Source organism: Alligator sinensis, unplaced genomic scaffold (genome assembly GCF_000455745.1).
Source record: "Alligator sinensis unplaced genomic scaffold, ASM45574v1 scaffold340_1, whole genome shotgun sequence".
In the NCBI taxonomy this organism is placed as follows: domain Eukaryota; kingdom Metazoa; phylum Chordata; order Crocodylia; family Alligatoridae; genus Alligator; species Alligator sinensis.
In genome coordinates, this window is record NW_005842004.1 from 597,325 (window position 1) to 605,798 (window position 8,474).

Genomic DNA, 8,474 nt, shown 5'->3' on the forward strand with positions numbered 1-8,474 from the left:
AACATTACAGTGCATTACATTAACTTGATGCTGTATAACACTATCTGCTCAAATCCAAGATGATTTCAAGTTTAACGTGCCCCCCCAATCTATATATATATATTTCCATGTCTACTATCTAATTATGGGAGGGTCCTCTTAAATCAATCCCCCTGTCACTGCAGCAAAAAAAGCAGCAGCAGGCAGACAAGCAGCGGGGGGAAGAGGCCTGATCCCTGTCTCTTGCCCCCCCTACACCATGCCTCAGGCTGCCTCTCCCCACTATCACTCCCTACACCTTTCCCCCCTCAAGTGTTTATGTCTCTGTGTGCCTGCACACCCTGGTACCTGGTCCCCCTGCCTTTTCTGCCCTCCCTCTCTAGGCCCTTCCTGCTGCCTGCCTCCCTGTCTCCCCTTACCCTGAGTCATGGCTCTGTCCTTCTCTGGCCCTGGACAAGAAGCACAGGTGGCACTGCCCCCCACTCGGCCATACAGTAGTGGTTATGGTGGCAGCAGCCCTTGCCCCAGGACTGAGTTGGAGCAGGAGCTGCTTCCAGAGCTGCCTCCACCCACGCGTTTTGTGGCCCAGGGTAGAGTGGGGCTGGAGCTAGAGCCAGAGGCAGAGCCGGAGCCATGACGTAGAGTAACCAGTGGCTGGACACAGCATTCCAGACGAGGCCATAATAATGCTGAACAGAGTAGAAGAATCACTTCTTTTGATTGGCAAGTGACACTCCTGTTAATTCAAACCCAGGATACTGTTGGCCTTTTTGACAACAACACCAGTTTTTGCTCATATTCAGCTTGCGGCTCACTGTAACCTCTAAGCCCTTCTCCACTACTGCAGCCTAGCTGGTCACTCCCTATGCTGTATTTGTGCATGAGATTATTCCATTGTGAGGGCAGGACTTTGCATTTGGCCTTGCTGAATGTCATTTGGCTGATTGTGAACCATTTATCCAGACTATTCAGTGAACTACCCCTGGGATCCTTGAAAGAATTTCAGGGCATTCTGGTTAAGGATAATTTGGCTAGAGAGTAGAAACATTCACCTAAAGTAATCATCCAGCATAGTGTGCCATTAATGGTACATATCGTGGCAGGGTAAGATCTGTCATTAGTTGCCATTAAGGATTATTGGTGCTGGTGATCATTTTTCCCCTCTTCCTCTGCCTACATGAGGAGGCAAAAAGGATGTGCAGTCTCTTCCTAGTATTCAAAGTTGAATTACTTCACAGGGGCAACAAAAACATCCAACCATTTGCAGAGATGCTGATTCTTTAACTATTCTCTCCCTCCATGTGTTAAAATCTCTGCCTTACTCTATAATAATGGTGCAGTTTTGTGTCATCAGAACAAACATCTGGGGCAGTTTAAAACCCTAGGGAAATCAAATGTAACATCAAATTAAGTAGCAGCAAATCTTGGACTGATTTGTATTAGTTTACATTTGCAATTCAACAACAATGCCAATTTTTAATGCATATACATCTGCTGCAGGCTTTCCATTGTGCCTTGGGAAGTAGCAAACCTTGCTAAAGAATTAAGGTCCAGTTTACTGCAGTGCACACAAGGTCTTAAAGATATGCAAATAATCAGCAGTTGAGGCAATGTGGATTAACAGATACGTCTCCTGACTTACTCTATCCAACACAGGGTTCTGTCACCAGTTGTGCCAGCGATCTTCTGGGTGACCTTGAGCTTGTTCTTCTGTGAATGCTTCTGTTTCTCTGTCCTTACTACAAATCTTTGTCTCGTCTGTTTAGATTGTAAGATAGTAATCAATTTAGAAAACAGACAGTCTCATAATAAGTGCGTGTACCTTGCTTGGTACGATAGCCTTCTAAGCAGTACTAGTAGTACATAGGTGATAATATAGCCACAAACTTCTCAGCCTAGTCTCAAATAAGACATCAGATAAACTCCTCTGGAATTGACTTACCAATAAAGAAATACATGACTTATGAAAAAAATAAGCTGAAAGACTATAATAAGGAAAGCCATCAGATACGTGCGTTTACAAAATAAATTGCTTTTAAATTTAAAGGGACATTTATGTTTTTTGTTGAAATAATAAAAAAATAGTAATAATATGATGTGATGGCCCATTAGCAGAAACACATTGCATTTCCTCAAAGTGAGGCCAATTTGAATTCTTTTCTGCTGGTTGGATAGCTCTGCTGTTCTTGTATATAATGGGATACTTTTTTCCAGTAAATAAATGGACATCTATCCGTAGACTGATGGCAGATTTTAGGTTATATAATTATTTCTGATTTTTATACCTTTAAATGTTGACTTCTTTTTGTCAGCAGCACCTGATGTATCAATGAACACTGCTAGAAAATTGCATTTGGCATTGTGTGTCAAACAGATATGTGCAATTGAATGAAAATGTATTCTGTAATGCGAAACTAGTTTAATATCTCTTCTATGGATATTAAAAAAAAAAAGATTGGCTTAATTTGTTTTAAACAGATCAATTGTGTTTCTTTATTTCTCTTTAAATGGTAGAAACTGACCTTGATGATTATTTTATCGTATGTTCTTAATGAACTCATTCATATTAGACCAAAGAAATGGAACATACTACTGCCAATGCCTCTCTAATGAGCCATATGATACAGATATAACTGCATATGCATTTCATAAATGGACCATTAATTGGGAAAAAGGGTCAGAATATAAAAATAAAACTTTAGAAAATATAACTTGAGGGGGGTGGACATAGGGACCTAACATTTGATCATTTTGGATCATGTACATCTGTAATCTAACTACTGAAATTATTAATAGACCCTTGAAAATGGACCCTGTAAAAATAATGATCTTATAGGATCTCCCAGAAACTGTTTTGGGAGAATGGTTCCCAAAGCTCTCCAGCAGGTAGCAGCAAGCTCTTTTGCTACACTTCTCTAAGGATGCAGCCTGCACTCCCGCACAGTGCTGTCCTGTTCCACAACACTGTGACCTTCATACCTCATTTCCTGTGAACCAGTGCTGGATTATGACATACTGAGGCCCTAAACTGTGTCCAGTTTAAGAGGCCCCATACAATAAAAATAATCCAATGTATGTATATTTTTGTCAATATGAAATTGAAAATGTTCATATTTAGAGAGTTATTTTCCCATATCTCCTTTATCTACCAACTGAATATTATAAAACTTGATATTGAGTCAGTTTTTTTCCTTATTTAGAGGCCCCTCATATTGTTAGGGTCTATGCTGTAGCTTAAGTAGTTTAAGCCTAGATCTAGCACTGCTGTGAACCATTTAACTATGAGCCATATCTCCAGTAGCTAGGTGGAAACATGTTTAGCAACTAGGGACTTGGGAGGACTGAGGTTCTGGGGTCCAGGAGACAAAGATTGCTTGATTCCACTGTCCCAGAGTGTAGTAGGGTTCTACATGAAGTCTGATCTAAGAATTTGTCAGATATACACAGAACTAGGAATGATGACTGGTCACTATTCATGCTTAAAGGCATATGGGATTCAGCATTTGGATTCAATTACAACAGACGGGTTTCATTCGAAAAGTAGAACTGGACCAGATTGGAACAGTATAATTGAAATTTGCATAGAATTGATACAATATAACACAACTGCAATCCTGCAAACACCTGGCACTCTGCAGGACTGGGGCCTAGGATTGATTGGATCATTTCCTATGTAGAATTTTGGGAAAGTATCCTGCCACACGCATTCAGCCTGAATATAGTACTTTCCAGTGCAAATAATCCCTGGGAAGAAGATGCCCCTTGGAGAAGTCCAGACAAGGCATAGGGTGAACCAATGACAATATTTGTTATAAAAATATTAAGCACAATCACAGTCACTTCTGTTTTCATCTTTAGAAATTATAGATAAGATTTGCAAAAGCATTCACTCAGTACTGGCCTTAGTTTATGCCTACTGAATTCAATGATCAAATATCTACCAACTTTAATGGGAACAGTATTAGGCTAATACTGAGTCCTTTAAAAAAAATCCTTCCTAAATATCTCTTCTGTGAGGAAGCTTCATTTCAAGTGACCTAAAAAAAATATCTAATTTTTCAATCTACACATTAAAAGTCAATTATTTAAATAATGTGTTAATTAATTTGACAGTAGCCTATGGAAATTGTAATTTTAGTTGCATTTCATGCATTTTAGAGACAAAACAGAGAGTAGAGCAACGCTCTGTTAATTTCTGCTGGCTCACAAGATGTCTGCTGATATGCAGAACAATGAGCCATGATAACTCCCACCAACAAGAAAGACAAGTTTAATTTTAAGCCCACCAGCTTTGACAAGATTCCTTTAATTTTTCTTAAAACATCTAATCCTGCTTAATTATCCCTTGTAGTCTCATAGGATGATGGATTTGATAAGTGTAAATATGCGCTATTAATTTTTAGCCTTAGGAGGTTAAACGAACTGATGAAGCATGGAATAAAAAGAAGGAATGTTATTATCTTTGTCAAAATATAGTGCTCAATGTCTGAATGTTTAGTTCAGGTACTGTACCCTTTAGCAATCTTTAGATTTTTAAATCAATAGGAAAGTGACCTTTACATGAGTACAGAATATATGAAAATACCCAGGAGAACTGACCTGAATATTAGCAGTTTGCTATCAGCTTTTTCCAAGGTATGTTTAAGATAAACTCTCTCTCTATAAAATTATGTAATTTTATATACTTAGAGATAAACATGCAGCATGGTACACCAGAGAAGTATAAGGCATTGTAACTAGTTAACCTGAGGGATGTGCAAGGCTATTTTCTATACTGAAAAATATTCTTATCCTTCAAATATTGTTGCCAAGAAACAACACAAACAAAAGCTGAAATGTAAAAAGGGCTCTTTTCTTATAGTATGGTTGACTTATAGGAATTATTCCTATGTTATTTTTGCAAATGTAAATAAGTCATAGTTCTTTTGCCCCATATGCAAGCTGTACTTAGGTGTTGTCTACATCATCCAAGGACCAAACTAGGGAGCACAAAAGTAAAACTGACTCCATATATGCTGCACCCCAAAATGTAATGTAGTTTCCTTACCAGGCACCAGGGCAGACAAGGTTCTTTGGGCAGATGTGATAGCTTTTATTAGACCAACTAAATAGTTGCAAAAATTGTTCTTTGCAAGCTTTTGGGCACAAACATCCTTCTTCAGACATAGGGAGAGCTTACTGGTGTTTTGTGTGCTCTCCTGGGTAGAACAGAAGCCAAAATGCAGGTCTGTGAAAATGCAAATGCATGGCAGTGAGGATCAGAAGGATAGGAGACAATAGGTGCAAGTCAGGTAGGTGGGGTGGGGGGGGGGGGGGGAAAGAGGGAATGTTGACCAGTTGACCAGGTGATGAAATGTAGCTGGTAAAATGCAGATAGGTTACCTGGGGATATCAGATGGCAGGCAGGTTATAATGTGCCATAAATCCAGTATCAGTGTGCTAGAGGCAATATTTTTTATTAGACCAACTAGATATTTAGTCCATGATTTTTTGTATCCAGTAGATCTATGAAGTGAAATTTGGAAGTTCATTTAGAAAGGGTGTTTTGTAAATTTCCTTTGACGATTAGAGCTAAGAGAGTGCAGAGAGAGTGGTTATCTTGTGAGAAGTGTGCACCCACAGGTAATTGGGAATTTTTGTCTTTGATATATTTCCAGTGTGCCTTCATTCTGGTACATAGTTGTTGTTTGGTTTCTCCTACACATTTTCCATCAGGGCATTTAATGCAGGTGTAAGATCCAGGAATGGTGATGGTTCTGTTCTTGGGAGTAGTTATTGTGGGAGTGGTGGAGATGTGTTGGCAGGTTTTACATTTTTTGCCCCGGCATGGTCTGGATCCATTCTGTGCGCCTTGGGTCATAGGACATTTGCTTTTGGTGATGAAGTTTGGTGCTTGTTTAAACACTAGGATGGGTGGTTCTGGAAATCTCTCTTTAAGAATTAGGCCTTCTTCCAATATGGGTTGCAACTGTTTGAAGATTTTCCGTATAGGAGCCAGGGAGGGATGGCATGTCATAACTAATGGTTTGTGATTCATGGGAATTTTCTTTTTGTACTGCAGCAATTGTTCATGTGGTATCTGGGTGGCTCTTTCAAAAGTATGATCTCTGTCTCTGGAGAAGCGTCCTTGTTGGGTGCAAGCCCTTTTGAGATTTGTGAGGTGACAATATTATAATTGTTCTTGGGGTGTAGTACTTACAGAGTAGCCATGATATACTTCACTGCAGTGCCCTCTAGCCTGATTTTTGAGGCCCCCTTGGGATCCATTCCAACTCTCATTCAAGGCAATAGCAAATTTCCCTTGCTAGCAGTGATGAGAGATCCTGCCCAAATAATAGATACTTGGAAAGAAGGCAAAAAAAGGAACATCAGAGCCCTCTTCTGTGCAATATGCATATTTAGTAGTTAAAACCTGTGATGGTCACACTAAGCTCTTGTAATGAGCTAGTGCAGCAACAAGTTATTTAAATTTTGATAATTAACTCTAGAATTCATCCAAAGAAGTCATGCTTACTATGAGTACCTTTGTTACTGGTATTGGAGAGCCAGTGACAACCTAAGACTTTGTATTTCAAAATGTTCCTAGTATTGCTAATATGTTGTAAACAGCAGCTCCATTTAGCTTTGGAAGTGGCTGCATTTCACTGATGCATGAAGTGAGCTGTTCATTTCCTTCCCTGCAGCTGCAGGGATGGAGTGAGGGTTACTTAGTGAATGTTTGTCAAGTGTTTTGTGATCATCACCATTTTTATGGTATTACTCCACAGAACAGCTGACTGCATGTTGTTGGCTTACAGTCAAAGCACATTCAGAATTTTTTTAGTAAACTGCCATTGCTGGCCTGAGTTGAGACTACAAGAGGATGCTATTATGTAACTGGCACATGTAACTTGCATAATTGTAATAGACTTAATGATAAGGGCATCATTTTAATCAGAGGCATCACACTTACCTGTTATCCCAAGCTGGATTCAGATTGTGGGACTCCTTTCAGGCTGCATTTGGACCTCAAGGAGTCTTGTGGGCCGATTCCAGACCTGGATGAAGTGGAGTAAGCGGTGGTGAGTGGTAGTGCAGGGGTTAACATACCCATTCTTTGCTCCTCTCACCACCAACACACATCTGCAGCAGGGTTGTGTAGCTAGAAATTTAGTGTCAGGCCCTGCCCCCAAATTCCTAACCCATCTGGGAGCTCTGTGGGCTGGGTGAATTAGCATTGTGGGCCTGATCCAGCCTGCAGGCCATTTGTTTGACATCTCTGAATTAGAGGAATCAGAAGTTAGAGGGAAAAAATATATTAGGTAAGCACCTCCCTCTCTTTATATTAATATCCCTTAATGTATTCTAGATCTTTTCCATCTCATGGCAATGAGATCACATGGCTGATTTGTTTGGTCTGGGTTTTGTTTTGATCAGTAAAAAAAAAAAAAACAAAACACAAAAACAAACACAGTTTGATCAGTAATAAAAAAAAAAACAAAACACAAAAACAAACACACAACAAAAAAACGTGTTATGAATTTTCATTCAGTTTGGGCACACGGGAGCAGAATAGCAGGTTTGAAGAGGGTCTATTGACATGAAAGAAAGGATAAATTCATAGAACAATAAGGGAGGAGCAAGCCAAAAGTGAGGATGAAGGAGGTTAGAAGAAGAAGAAGAAGAACAACAACAACAACAACAGGTATGATGGTTATTGGAGATGGAAAAATGAGGCTGTTTTGGTGAGAGAGGGAAAACAGAATGACAGAAGTAATGGCTGGAGTCAATAGTGACAAAATTCAACAATCATAGAGAAGCAAGGCTGGAAGGGATCTCAAGAGGTCATCTAGTCTAACCCCCTGCCTGAGGCAGGATCAACCTTATTCAAAGCATCCTAAACAAATCCATTGTCTAACATCTTAGCAAAGCTACACAGTCAACTCTCAGGACACACAGAGCCAGCAGCTTAGTGGTTAGAGCCAGCAGCATTACCAGCATCTGTAGTCAGGGCACAAGCTGAAGTCCAACTGGGGTTCATGCATCAAGCCTGAGGGGTTGCCAGAAAGTGGATGTCAAGAAGTGAACCAAACTCAAACTGCAGTTCTGAAGGTCAGGGACTGGGTACATGGGCGGGAATGCAGGAACAAGCACCAGGGAAGTCATATGGGCAAGAGCTACTCACAGATTGAAGCCAGTCTGTTGTGCAGCAGGGGCCAGGTGCTGCAAGAGCTCCTTAAAAGCAGCCTTAGAAGCAATTATCAGGCTGAGGCTCAGCTGGCTCTGCTTAGGGGGTTGAGTGCTGCTTAGCTACAGTGCAGAGGCCTAACATCAACCCTGACACAACACAAGACAAAATCCCAACCTGCAAGGGGGACCACAGAGGCCAATGTTCTGCTGCTGCAAAAGTTGTTAAAATATGCCTGAGAGATACTATGAAGAGGGCCATGCCCCCTGCTACAGAGGAAGGCCAATCCCCCCTATCTCTCCCCCCCCCCAGTCCATACCAACAGACC

At 40.5% G+C, this 8,474-nt stretch overlaps 1 long non-coding RNA gene across 1 annotated transcript; it reads right to left on the reverse strand.

Annotated features, from left to right (window-relative positions):
• Nucleotides 1-1,476: 1,476 nt before the first annotated feature.
• Nucleotides 1,477-8,175, reverse strand: LOC102380402. Its single transcript, XR_323597.1, has 4 exons — nucleotides 8,144-8,175; nucleotides 7,954-8,008; nucleotides 6,932-7,016; nucleotides 1,477-1,737 (listed from the first exon to the last, which is right to left on the reverse strand). It is a non-coding gene; the product is annotated as an uncharacterized LOC102380402 (long non-coding RNA).
• Nucleotides 8,176-8,474: the final 299 nt, after the last annotated feature.